Genomic DNA, 12612 nt, shown 5'->3' with positions numbered 1-12612 from the left:
CACCAAATGTCGTGCGGGATTATACTGTCCTAGTGCTGGAATGCTTCCGCTATTTTTACTGAGCCACTCTCTCTCCACTCACCTCCTCTCGGATTTGTGGCTTCATATGGCGCTCTCCTCCTTCTATTCCTTTCTAACCATTACTGGCACATGTACATGCAGCGCGGCGGCCTTGTCGAGAAATGAATGCGTTGGAGATCCTCACAACTACCTGTGATCCTTACGTCTTTAGAATTCTTAATCCTGACAACGAATGCGGGGATGGGAGCGAGCGCATAGTCACCGTCCGGTACTGGTGGAGGAGCATAACACCTACACTAGTCACAAGTCTCAGCATAGACGGCAAGTGGACCTGCTCAGCAGCACAGAGGCTACGCTTTATTGGTTCAGGTTGATCAGTTACACTCGGTAGGTCAAGCTGTACAGTACCAACGGAACAGTCGTTGAGGGAGCAGCGGGCGGATAAGAAGTCAATAGCGAGGATGACATCATTGAAACAGCGGGCGAGGATGATGAAAATAAGACAGAAGTTTAACGACCGGCAACATTGACACGCGCGGTACAGAGCACAGCTGCAGGAGACGTACTACTGTCGACCGCACCTACAATATGTGATGGGGCAGGTGACATGACTTTCTTCAACTGCTTACGTAGTTGATAGCTCATAACAAAAATATGGGCACTGGTGTCGAACAAGTCGATAGGTAGGCCATCCACTTCATAGTCGATCAGGTTCGCATTGGTAGGGGGCGTCAACAAGGGAATTTAAGCACAAATTGTAATAGCAGCGTCATCTTCAGCAGCTGCAACCGTCAGTTTCCCGAAGGAAAGCGCCGCAAGTAACACGGGGTCGGCGAACGGCGTCGTGTATGTGAACGAGAAGGTCGACATCATGGTGAGTGTGATCGGCTGTAGTGGGCGGCGTTCGGAGTGATCTCGGCAGATGTTTCTGGTTCAGCTTCGGTTCGCTGTGGAAAGCGGGCTAGAAAAGCTTGTTCGAGAAGGTGAGGGCCAAGGACTTCGGCAATACCTTGAAATGTGTCCAGCACATCTGCATGGGAAACAAATTGGCTTGTCATGCTTCTTCCGTGCATTCAGATCGCGATAATTCGGATTAAGACATTGGAGTTGGAGCAGATTGAAAATGGCCAAAGTGTAAGCGTAACAGCGGTTTACAGAGCATATGGTTTGGAGGTCCGCGTTTGCCAGTTCTTGCCAAACAACGGATTGCATAAGTGATATGGTCGCTTGGGTTACCACTGGGCTCTCCTCGCATAAAAGGGGACCTGGAGCACTTTTTATCGAAGTGGAGAAGGGCATTTGAAGTCAGAATAGGCTATTTCATAAATACTTTGTGAACTTCAGAAAGTACTTCAATGCGTTCAGCAGAAGCGAAGTTACTAAGTTACTGGCAATCAAACACGGCCTTGCCTTGCTGCCATTCATTCTTCAATGCCTTGCACTGCGAAGGCTACGACGCCGTGGGGCGAGCCCACAACTGCTCCGCCTTCTAAATGTCACTGTGGCGCAGCTCAAACTTAATTTTAGATGTTAACGTAGACGCCACGACTTCAGACTTTGGTTTCTACGCCGCGCTAAAAATAAGCCAAACACGGTTGTCCTCAGCGAGCCTCAGTGCGCTTAACCAGTGGACCCGTGGCGGAAACCCTAGCCGGCCGCGGTTTCTGCGCCGTGTAGCCGACCGCAGCTTAATGTCAGCTATCGGCAAATAGCAGCTGTCTCAGGGAATGACGAAATAAAGCTTCCGGTGACGAATTAAAGCTACCAGAAGAGAGTGAAGACCGGGATTTATGTTGAAGAAGAGAGCATGTGAGAGAAAAGTGACTTCGCAATCCACTTGCGCGCTCCACACAGCACGTACGCGAGCAAAACTTGTCTGAGATGCTCACAGCAACGCGTGCTACCGGCGGAATATGTTATTGCACCAAACCCAAGGGGTGGTTCAGGACCCCTTTAATTTTGCGGGCGATGTGGCTTCGATTTCAGAACCTTTTGCGTGATAGTCTCCGCTGGTGAAGGCTGATTAGCCATTCGGACGTCCTCAAACGCTGATGTCGCTCCGTGTGCGGAAAGCGGACGCAGTGGTGGGCTATACGCCGGCTTTTAGCCTTATCGAATTGTCGGCATGCAGAAATAATCTTGTTGACTGTCTAAGAGTGTTTAAACACGATCAGATTAAAGGTATCCTCCGCGATCCTTTCCAGTACGTGTGTAACCTTATCGGCTTCTGTCATATTGGCGTCAACCTTTCGGCAAAGGTCCAGCACTTCCTGAGTGTACATTAGGTTGGACTCGATAGACGTCTGCCCACGCGAGGCAAGTTCTTTCTTAGCAGCACGCTGGTAGCCTGCAGGTTGGCCAAACAATTCGCGAAGTTTTGTCATGCAAACGCTCCCGCTCCCTCCTCCTTGGTATCGAACAAGGCTTTCGCAGTTCCGCTTGGATAAAATATGATGTTCGCCGTCATCAAGGTCTGGTCTCACCTGCATTGTGAGCTAACGCATTCATAGAGCCGAATCCAGTCATCTAGGTCCTCGCCATCTGTGCCGAAAAGGTCCCATGGAGACGAGGTGGCATCAGGATGAAGGCTCGAATAGCGGCCTCCACTGACGCAGGTTCACCGCCGGTAGACATGCCTAGCATGGCGACTTGGCAGCCGCTGTGAAGCTAAGTCTTGCGTTAGACCCTCACCACATTCACCGAGATGTTATGTGGAGGCAGACACAACATGAAAACGTACTTACAATACATTTACAAGGCAATTAATCGCTTATTCATATGGTCGAGAGCACGCGCCAGATCAAAATCGCCTTCTTCATCCACGTTGTTCTTCTGGAACAGCACCGTGACAATGTGTTGTAAACAGATGATGAGCTTATGCGACTGTCACGGCTAGACATCGAGTATCACTGCAACCAGTAAAAATGTGATTCAAGGTGAATGTATATCGGTCGTGAAAGTTGGAACGAAATGGGCATCCAAAGCTCTGTTTCTAATGTATTTTCTTTGTGATCTCTCTTGTGTATACCTTTTTCGTCGTGTGTCACGTTGAATGTTTCTTATGTATTTTCGGCGACATGACTAAACAATTAGAAAAAGAAGAAACTTTATTAAATAATGGGGAGGCAGTTTTCGTTGTGGTGGCCTTCAGGCGGCGGCTCGAAGTCCTTGGACTCGGGCGGCATCTTCGGCTTGCCGAAGGGCCCAGAGCTGGTCTGCCAACTCAGAACTTTTAAGAACCGCCTCCCAGCGGCGGCGACATCGATGGATTTAAACATATAAATTAAATATAAATTAAATATTTAGTACCAGTGGCATGACGATATCGAGCATAATCGAACCGTGAGTAGGCGTAGGATGAAAATCAATCACACTAAAAGAATATGAGGACCCCGCGCTCTGTGGCAATTGATGTAAGGGAAGCTTTGTATGCTGTTTTGCTTTGAGTAACCCTAATTAGCCTTGATGTTGGCAGCGAATGTCTAAGTCCTTTAGAGTTGAGTCCAATACGAGAGGGGTGAGTTGATTTTAAACGTTACCTTGTGTGCACCACTGCTGTTTGTGTACGTAGTCAACCGAAAACACAGGGACAGGTGTTTGTTTGAGGCGATGTTTCGCGTCCATTTTCGTAGTCTCTGAGAGTACAGCAATAACAGTGCCTCACATGGCACATCTTGTGATGACCGAAGTGGTAAACTTTTATTGAATTATAGGGCTGTACCGAAATCAATCATGTAATATGATTGACATTGACATACTATAATATGACATTGTCTATATACATTCGCGTTCTTCAGGGCGTTTCGTTGCCTAGCGAAGACGCTCCTATTCGTCGCGAGGCTTCTTTCAAGCCTGGGTGTTCCCGACTCTCAGTGCACCCTTTGAAACCATTCTGCTGGCACGAGTTTACGCGCTCGTTCTGCATACTTGGCCAACACGCTGTTTCGGCCCCAGTTCGAAGTGCTATCCCTCTTCAAACTATGGAAGATTGTAATGTTTATACAATTACAGCCAAGCATGCGACCTCCATGGCATCAGTACCTGTACTCTTGTCGCGTAGGAGAGCAAGCACAAACTGGGAAATGCGCCGCTGCTGCGCTTGCTGCGATTCGTAAGGTTCCTAGATAACAGATGTTTTTAACATAGCACCGCTGCTCCTTTTCAGCTCCAATCTCTTTTCCGTCGCTGTACACAAGCGTCCCCAAGAAAGTTCAAAACTACTGAGGCCGTGCAGAAAAAATAGGAGTACTTGTTGTTTACTTTCACTTCTTTAATGAAAATATTATTACACACTCTCAGTAAGCGCTCTCGCATACGCCCACTTCGATCCGAATTCACCCCTATTACTTGCCCTCCACTCCGACGGCAAGAAATAAGGCAGTAAGTCAGTCATCGCTTAGTCTCACCACATGCTGAGAGCACCAGCGATCACGATGGAACTTTTGACGAGTGACGCATAAAAGCCGACGGCACTTGACCCGCAGATCAGACTTCTGACGTTAGCCGACTCTACTTGCCACTATAGTTGTGCTTGAGTGCTGCTTGTTTTGCTGTCTACATTTGCGCCCGCTAAAGAGTTATCACAGTTTCGACACTGTGTTCTTCTTCACTGTCGCTATCACGTTAGAATATAATCGAAATACAAAATGCTCTCTGTCAGTCAGTTATTTCTGAAAAATGAGTGCCGGAACCGGTGGAAGTGCATCGTTTGCAGCAGCTGCTAAACGAGGTGCCCGAGCACAGGCTCAGCGCCGCTGCAGAAAGGACCCTCTCGTTCAGAATCGAATTCCTTGCTAGAATATATCGCGAATTCAAAAAACCTAAATATCTTTGCTCAAAACTAGCATTAGGGTGTATCGAAACCTTCGGGGATTCTTTTTTTCTTTCATTTGTTCACCACTGTGGACACGGGGTTAGGTGCACATCGCGGTTCTGTTTCATGGTTTTCCTATAAGAACCGGCGTTATCGACTGTTCCAGATGAAGTTTTTGCTTGGGCCTAACTCCAATGACGGCCGCTCAAATATTGTAAAACGCAAGAATTCTTTTTATAAGACAGCCGCTCAACCGATTTGAACAAGGATAATTGTATGTAAGTACCAACCTAAGACACAGTGATTGCACCAAACAGAATTTTAATTTAGGTCATGGCATCTTTTGAAAAGTTGCCGGAAATCGGTAAATCTAAAAAAAAAATTTTAGTAAGAAGATCGCAACTCTGCACCTCAGCATAAAAAAGCAAATACCGCATTCATATAAACTGCACCCGCAGCAACATCTACATCGGACAAATTTCATCTACGAAATTACGACTTATCTGAATTTGTTACGATGTTTCAGAAGGTTTTGCAAATTCGATATTGAGAACTTAGTGGTATAGTTGAGAGTTGCGGGCGTGATTGCCAAATCCTATTATATGGTCGCCGCGGGTATGTGCCAGGCGATGAAAACGACGCTTAAGTTGCGCGCGGGTGGAAAAACCGGGACGACAACGACGTTGCGTTGACTGCTATTATAAAGTGCTTTTATGCGTCCTCTACACCGGCTTTACCCTCGCTTACTAAGCCGTGACACTGGTGAAGGTGCGGGGTTGGATTGTTTCATGCTCGGCACCCTTTCGCGGAGCAATATATCGAACGCGGAATCCCCTTCATTCGACGAAGCTCCTCTTCACCGGTACAGTCACTGCCTGCTAGGCCTGACGCCCGAGTTCAACCCTTCCCAGGACCCTGCAGGAACGCGTCTACCTACTTCCGCAATGGCCGCTGCAGCTCCATCGTAGGTCACGCTGCAGAATCCTAATATCCAAGAAAGTTTCCATGGTGACGATTTTGAAGGTGTCCAAGATTGGCTGGACCAGTTCGAGCGTGTCGCCAGTTAGAATGACTGGGGCTCCCAGCAAAAGCTGTCTAATGTATATTATGCTCTTCGTGACAGTGCGCCGACGTAGTTTGTGAGCCGGGAGTGGAGTTTGACCACATGAGATGCCTTCCGCACCCACCTTCTAGACTCATTCACTAGTAGCGACAGAGGAGACAACGCGCATCGCCTTCTTGAATCCTGCGTTCAAAAACCAAATGAGAGCTTTGCCATGTTTACAGCAGATATGACCCGCCTTTTCTGTAGAGCAGACCCTGATAGGGCCAAAGAAAAGAACCGCGCTATCTCTTGCTCGGAGTGCAGGAGGAACTGCGAATTCAAGAACAACAGGACTACGATGCCAGATTCTACAATCTTCGGCGCAGACCCGTCACGTACAAGGTCGGTGACAAGGTATGGGTCTGGACTCCTATTCGTTGGCGCGGGCTATTTGAGAAGCTCAAATAGTCCCCGCCGCACAGTTCTGCGCCGCATTAGCGATGTGAATTATGAAGTTGTTCCTGACAGTCATAACTGCTCCAAACGCCAGCGGCTTCTGCCCGAGATTGTGCATGTGCTGCGTGTGACGCCGTAATTTTCCTAATGACCTCGAATTCGCGCCATCTTTGCACTGTCTTCGGAGGTCGGTTCATCGAAACGATGCCTCTTTTTTTCCGGAGGAGAGGCTAATGACCATTCCTATGTGGTCGCCACGGGTATGTGCTGCAGGCCATGAAAACAGACAACGACGCCGCGCTGACTGCTATTATAAAGTGCTTTTGTACGTCCTCTACACCGAAATTCGCGTCTCCTACTCGGCCGTGACAATATATCATTTTTATGCGCTTTGGATAAAATATTAGGCGCAGCTCAGAAAACTGCGATATCGTGTTTTGACGTACAGTTGCAGACGTACAAAGTTGAATATTTCAAATCTTGTTTATTTAAATTTCGTCACTTTTTTTTAATTCGGGTGGAAAAGCGGAGCTCCTCCTGCCTACAACAAGCCATCTTTTAAAGCTGAACTGTTGCATGAAAGCTACACTTTCTATACTGTGGTTTGGATGAGTGTAGGCAGCCGACGTCAAACAAGCAAGTTGACGTTGCGAGCGCGTGGTGCCATTTTGTCTGATACAGTCACCGCTGATATAGCGATGATAGAGAATATTCGCTTCAAAGATGGTAGCGAAATGCCCGCGTGACCATGTGCCACAGAGGAAGGTCAGCTAATCTTCCAAGAAGATAAAATTATATCTTACTTTTACTCACGGATCATGCGGACTGTCTCAGATTCCGCGCTGTATTATACGCATTGAGAAGTTGTCCTTGTGCGCTGCGCATTCACGATGTATTTAGCTGCAGTTTGTCTATATTTTTCTGATGAAAAACAACTCGTGCATTAGCGTTCAGTTTCAGGGAAGGGCTTATACGCAGTCAGTAAGTGCGAAGTCATTTTCGTCTGCTGGTGCAGAAGACGACGCGCAGTCTGCTCAGATTGACTGCGGAGCAGCGAGCCAAGTGCAGCACTTCATAGCCTCCGCCCGGCACTGCACTGGTCTACAGGTGCATGCACAAAGTGAACGTAAAAGAGGAGCCCCAATATTACATATTCCGGGGAGGTGCGCGAAGCAAGTGGTTCCTGTGGTGTCACTGCTTTAACGCAGCACCAATGTCCTGACTAATAGCCATAAATGCATATGTTGTTAGAATGAGCTGCCCATTCGGCGTAGTCAGTTAAAATTGTTGATCCTCGGTTGATATATTGAAATAAATGTATATATTTTGTTTAGCTGTTGCCCTTGAGCATCGCCGTAAAGTACCACAGAATGTGCCCAGAATTCCTGGGTATGTGAAGCAGCGTATGAAGCAAGCATTTTATCAGTTTTGCGGTATGCTTCCTTTGTGTGGGATTCGTGTTGTGGTGTGCATATTAATGCATCATAATAATGTAATCAGTCGCGCCAAGGTGTATTCTGGATGGCTACGGTCGCTTTGGAAGTGTAACAGCAATAAAAAAAGAACTTAGTATTATTCCTTTGTTTGAACGACGACGCAGGTTGAGACTTAAGCTGTTTTATTCAACCTTTTGTAATCATACGGGACTCTGCTCATAAGAAGGCCGCACATTATGATTCCTCGCTTAAAGTCCACCCTCTTAAAGTTATGCGTATCTATCTAGACCTGGTCAGTTTGAATATTCTTTTTTTCTAAGAACCGTTGTTGCGTGGAACTCACTACCCACGCATGTAGTGTAGTGCAACTATGCTGACCTTTGCCGCACGCAAGAATGCCTTCATGGCGCTGTGGTTCATGCATGAATAAAGAATAAAGTGCAATTGATCTCTGACACGAGCATGAATTTACTATTTATAGCGCTTATCTCCATGAGCGATTCGTTTCATTAATTAGTTATCGCGCCATGGTCAGAGATGACTCGAACAATGTCTGCGATTTATTTTATTTCTCTAAATATAACTAAATCATCAGTGAACAGATGAACGCTCAATAATTAGCACGTAATGAATCTGTGGTGTCGCGCTTAGAAAATTCAAGCTAAATATGTTTCAGTCGCAGATAAACAAACGGAAAGAGACGGATTCGTAAGGATTCAAAAGACTTCGGAAGACTTCGGTAGTACTTCCCACGTTTCGCCTTTCCTTGTATGTAGCAATGTTAGTTTGTTTTCAAGCAAGAAATTGTTGACAAATACTTCAAAATTGGTTAATATTCAGTTTCAACCTTGCACTAATGGTACAAATGGCGGTAGTGGTACAAAACCATTCGATAGTGGTACAAATGGCGGACGCCCAAGGCAGCAGTGTAGCGTATGAAATTAGCAGTTGCTTTCAACGCACCACCAACTCGGAAATCTCTGAACTAATCATGAGCTCTGCAGGTAATAGTCAATATTGTTTTTTTCCTATTTTTACACGTAGTTCCACGCACATAGTAGGCCTCTTCTTTGTCCTCGGTCAACTGAATTAGACAATGACTTCATATTTTTAGGAATGGCGCTGCTTACCTGAGATGTGTGTGCAAGCTATAATTCGTGTAGTTTATCTACGGGTATATGGAAGCGTCACACTCATATTTTAAGGTGTCTTCGGAGAAACCGACGTGACACTGGCCTTCACTGAGAAGGAAATAGGGTGAAAGCTTGCATACTTTGCATAATCCTGCGCGCGCAACGTTTCAACCTGTGTGTTAATATTACAGGCAGTTAAGACTCATTGTGCAATTGCTCGACAATAATTACCTTGGTTGGAATTTTTGCTGGGTTCTGTAACGTCGAACAAAGGCTGTGCTGTTTTACATTGTTAAGTTATATCTTGATAATATTTCATTAGGAGTCATTACAGAAGAACAGGACATCTGTAAGAAGCTTTGCATCGTAGCGTTTTGAAATATTTTGGTGCACATGGCAGTGGAATATAACAAATAATTTTACCTAACCCTCAAAGAATTCCAGATGTAAGCATTCAGTGATTTGCCGCAAACCAGACGCGTTTCTGATTCAGATCCTCGCCTTCTCCCGTTCGTTGCTTTCTTTCCTACCAAGCTGTTTTAAAAACATATCCTACCAACAAATATGTACCAATATTATTTTGAATCAAACTTAGGGGGACACTTTAGCTTGGGGGCTCTTACATGGGAATCCGGCAATCCTTTCTTCGGAGCAACTACTACACCGAAATTGATGAGTTCTGAAGCAAGTTCAAAAAGCATTTTTTTTCTTTAGGCTAGAATCATTTTCTTTTCATATATTCTTAAAAACTGCAAAATTTCAAGAAACAAGAGATGAAGTATGCAGCTCTGCACCCGAGCAACTAAAGACGATATCGGAGTTCTGTAAGCCGCAGTAAATATTTCATCTAAAGCGGACAAAAATGAGATATCATAGGCCTCCCTGAAATATGCAACTAACTTCTGAATATGACATTTGCAAAACGTCTGCAAACATAGTAACACATTCACATAAGTGGTCAATTCCTACAAGTTTGCCCGATTTAGATGCCACAACGGATGCAGTTTATACAACTGCGATATTTACTTTTCATGCTGAGGTACGGACCCGTAATCTTCGTACTTTTTTTTTTCGGTTTACCGATTTCCGTCAGTTTTTGTAAAAGATGCCATGACCTAAATTAATATTCGGTTTGCTGCAATTACTGTGATTTGGGTTTCTTTCCTAAATGTGAAAATTGTCATTCAAATTGGTTGAGCTGTTCTCTCATAAAAGCATTCTTGCGTTCTGTAATATTTTGGCAGCCGGAATTGGAGATACGGCTGAGCAAGGGCTTCCCCTAGAACAATGTATTATGCCGGTTCTTATAGAAAACCGTGAGACAGAACTTAGGTGTATACCTAACCCCGTGGCCACAGTAGGAAACAAATGAAGAAAAATCACCGACGGTTGCGATAATCCCTAATGCTAGTTTTGAGTGCAGCTGTTAAGGTTTTTTTTTCTAATTCGCGATATGTTGTGGCAAACAATTTGATCCTGAACGACAGGGTCCTCGCGGCCGCGACGCTGATCCTACGCTCCAGCAGCTCGTTTAGCAGCTGCAGCAAACGAAACACTTCCACGGTTCCGCCACTCATCGTTCAGAATAACTGACTGACAGATATTGTTTTGTATTTATTATTATATTGCGACCCGTTAGTGGCAGTGAAGAACAACACAGTGTCGAAACTCAGAGTCATAAATTTACCTCTCTATTTAACGGACTTGTGCCCAGCAAAATAAGTAACACTCAAGCATAACGATAGCAGCAAGTGGAGTCGGCAAACGTCGGAAGTCTTATCTGCGGGTCAAGAGCGTCGGCTTTTATACACCACTCGTGAAGGTTCCAGTACAATCGCTAGTGGCCGCATGGCTTCCAGAAGGCACTACACAACTGGCGTAGCGCATACAATCATATTGCGAAAGCTTTGGTGTCAACAGCCAAGGGATAGAGCTATTGATAACATTGGAGAATCATCTGATACATATGGGCACGTCGTGCGTCGAGGGATAAGGTTTAACAACTTTTGGAAGTTGAAAAGCATTCACTGAACAAAGACGAAGGAGGTGTTGCCCTGGCACCATCTCGTAGCGATCGTCGTGGAACACGTCTTGCGCGGCACTACGCTTTTCCAGCTATCGCTCGTTCCTCCTCCCCCGCTTTCCTCCTCACACACTCTCCTCTATCGTCGCCTTTTATTGCGCGCTGTGCAACGGGTGTCTCTTTCGTCATTCGCAATTGCGCTCGTTCGCTGGGTTACGCCGACTGCGATGCCGGCGCTCGTAGCAGGAACGGGCGCCAGAGTGTTGAGCTGAAAAAACCTTTCAGGAAAAAAATATTCAGCGAAAGCTTCCCGGGAGACGTTATCTCGACCAGACATTCCTCCGGAATGCCATCGAGTGGTCTGGCTTGATGTCTAGCAAAATCGTCGATTTATTGCCAGTCGAGCAAGTAGATGGTCTTCTTTGCACGAAGGCTGATACATATGCGCACTCGTTTCAAAGTACCGAGGTGAAGCTATAGTATCAGGGTGTGCTTCTGTTTGTAGTGTTTTCTTTTGGTGTGCGTGTTGGCATACGTCAGGGTGCAAATTTTTAATTATTTGAGCTCGGTACGCCAGGTGGTGGCTAAAGAAATTGAACCGGCGATTACTATACTCCCTAATGCGAAATTTGAGCGCAGCTGTATACGTATTTTCGTTTCGCGAAATATTGGCTGGCGCGGACAATCTCTCTCGTGTGGCAGGCAGCAAACGAGGAAAGCCTGGCGCGACTGCGTCGCAAATCGGTTGAATGTCAGAGCGAGCGCTCAGGTGACGCGAGGGTGTGATTAAGAGCAGCCGCCGCAGACAGACCTCCACTCATGCATCGCTTTGTTTTGATGCGCTCGCCTCGTACCTTATCGATGGCATCACAGGTGAACAGATGACGCGCGCTACTCTGGCGCTATCTCGGAGCAATCGTCGCCGCAGGAGACCCATGCACACTAGTGATAAAGCGCGTGTGGCGCGCTGGCAGCGTTAAAACGCAGCTGCCGCAGAGCGGTCACATCAACTGGCGGCGAGCCACTGCGGCAGCCACGTGACGGCATGAAAATATCGCCTCCTCTGTGTAGGTGCGAGATTTCGCGTGCGTTTTCCTTCTCTGCTGAAAGCTCGGCACTGTGTTTTAGGTCCTTCGTCATTCCACCTTAAGGAGAGCCATGTTTTACGATGACGACGACATCGCTGCCACTGATCATAATTAGGTCGTTGTATTCTGTTCTGTTGCGGTTACCAGCTGTTCCAAAGTCAAAACGAAGAGGTACTGGGTGTCACCTTCGCGTTCCTGTATTCAGGGTCCGTCTTGTAAATCAGAATCGGATATGGCGCACTGTCTCCAAAAACCCACCCATAAGAACATCTCCGTTTAGACCCATTGTAAAACGTAATCTCAAACCACGACAATCCAAGCACGCGCGAACGTGACCAAACCAAGCAAGCCAAACAAGTGCGAGCGAGAGCGGACGCGAGCAGACGATGGTACGAAATGAGCTATCCGGGTGAGACCAGTACGAGTACGCTTCGAGTGGTCGGGTGAGGCCGCATGACACCAGTTTATCAAGCGCAAGTCCCTCCAGGGTCCACTCTCATTGGTCTGCATCGTTCGCCGCTCGCAGCTTTAATTTCCCTCTCCACGTTCACTCTTTCATCCTGCGCTGGTGTGCTCGTTCGTTCGGCTACGCCGAGG

The sequence above is a fragment of the Dermacentor andersoni genome, chromosome 10, assembly GCF_023375885.2.
Source record: "Dermacentor andersoni chromosome 10, qqDerAnde1_hic_scaffold, whole genome shotgun sequence".
Lineage (NCBI taxonomy): Eukaryota > Metazoa > Arthropoda > Arachnida > Ixodida > Ixodidae > Dermacentor > Dermacentor andersoni.
This window is presented reverse-complemented; position numbering follows the sequence as displayed.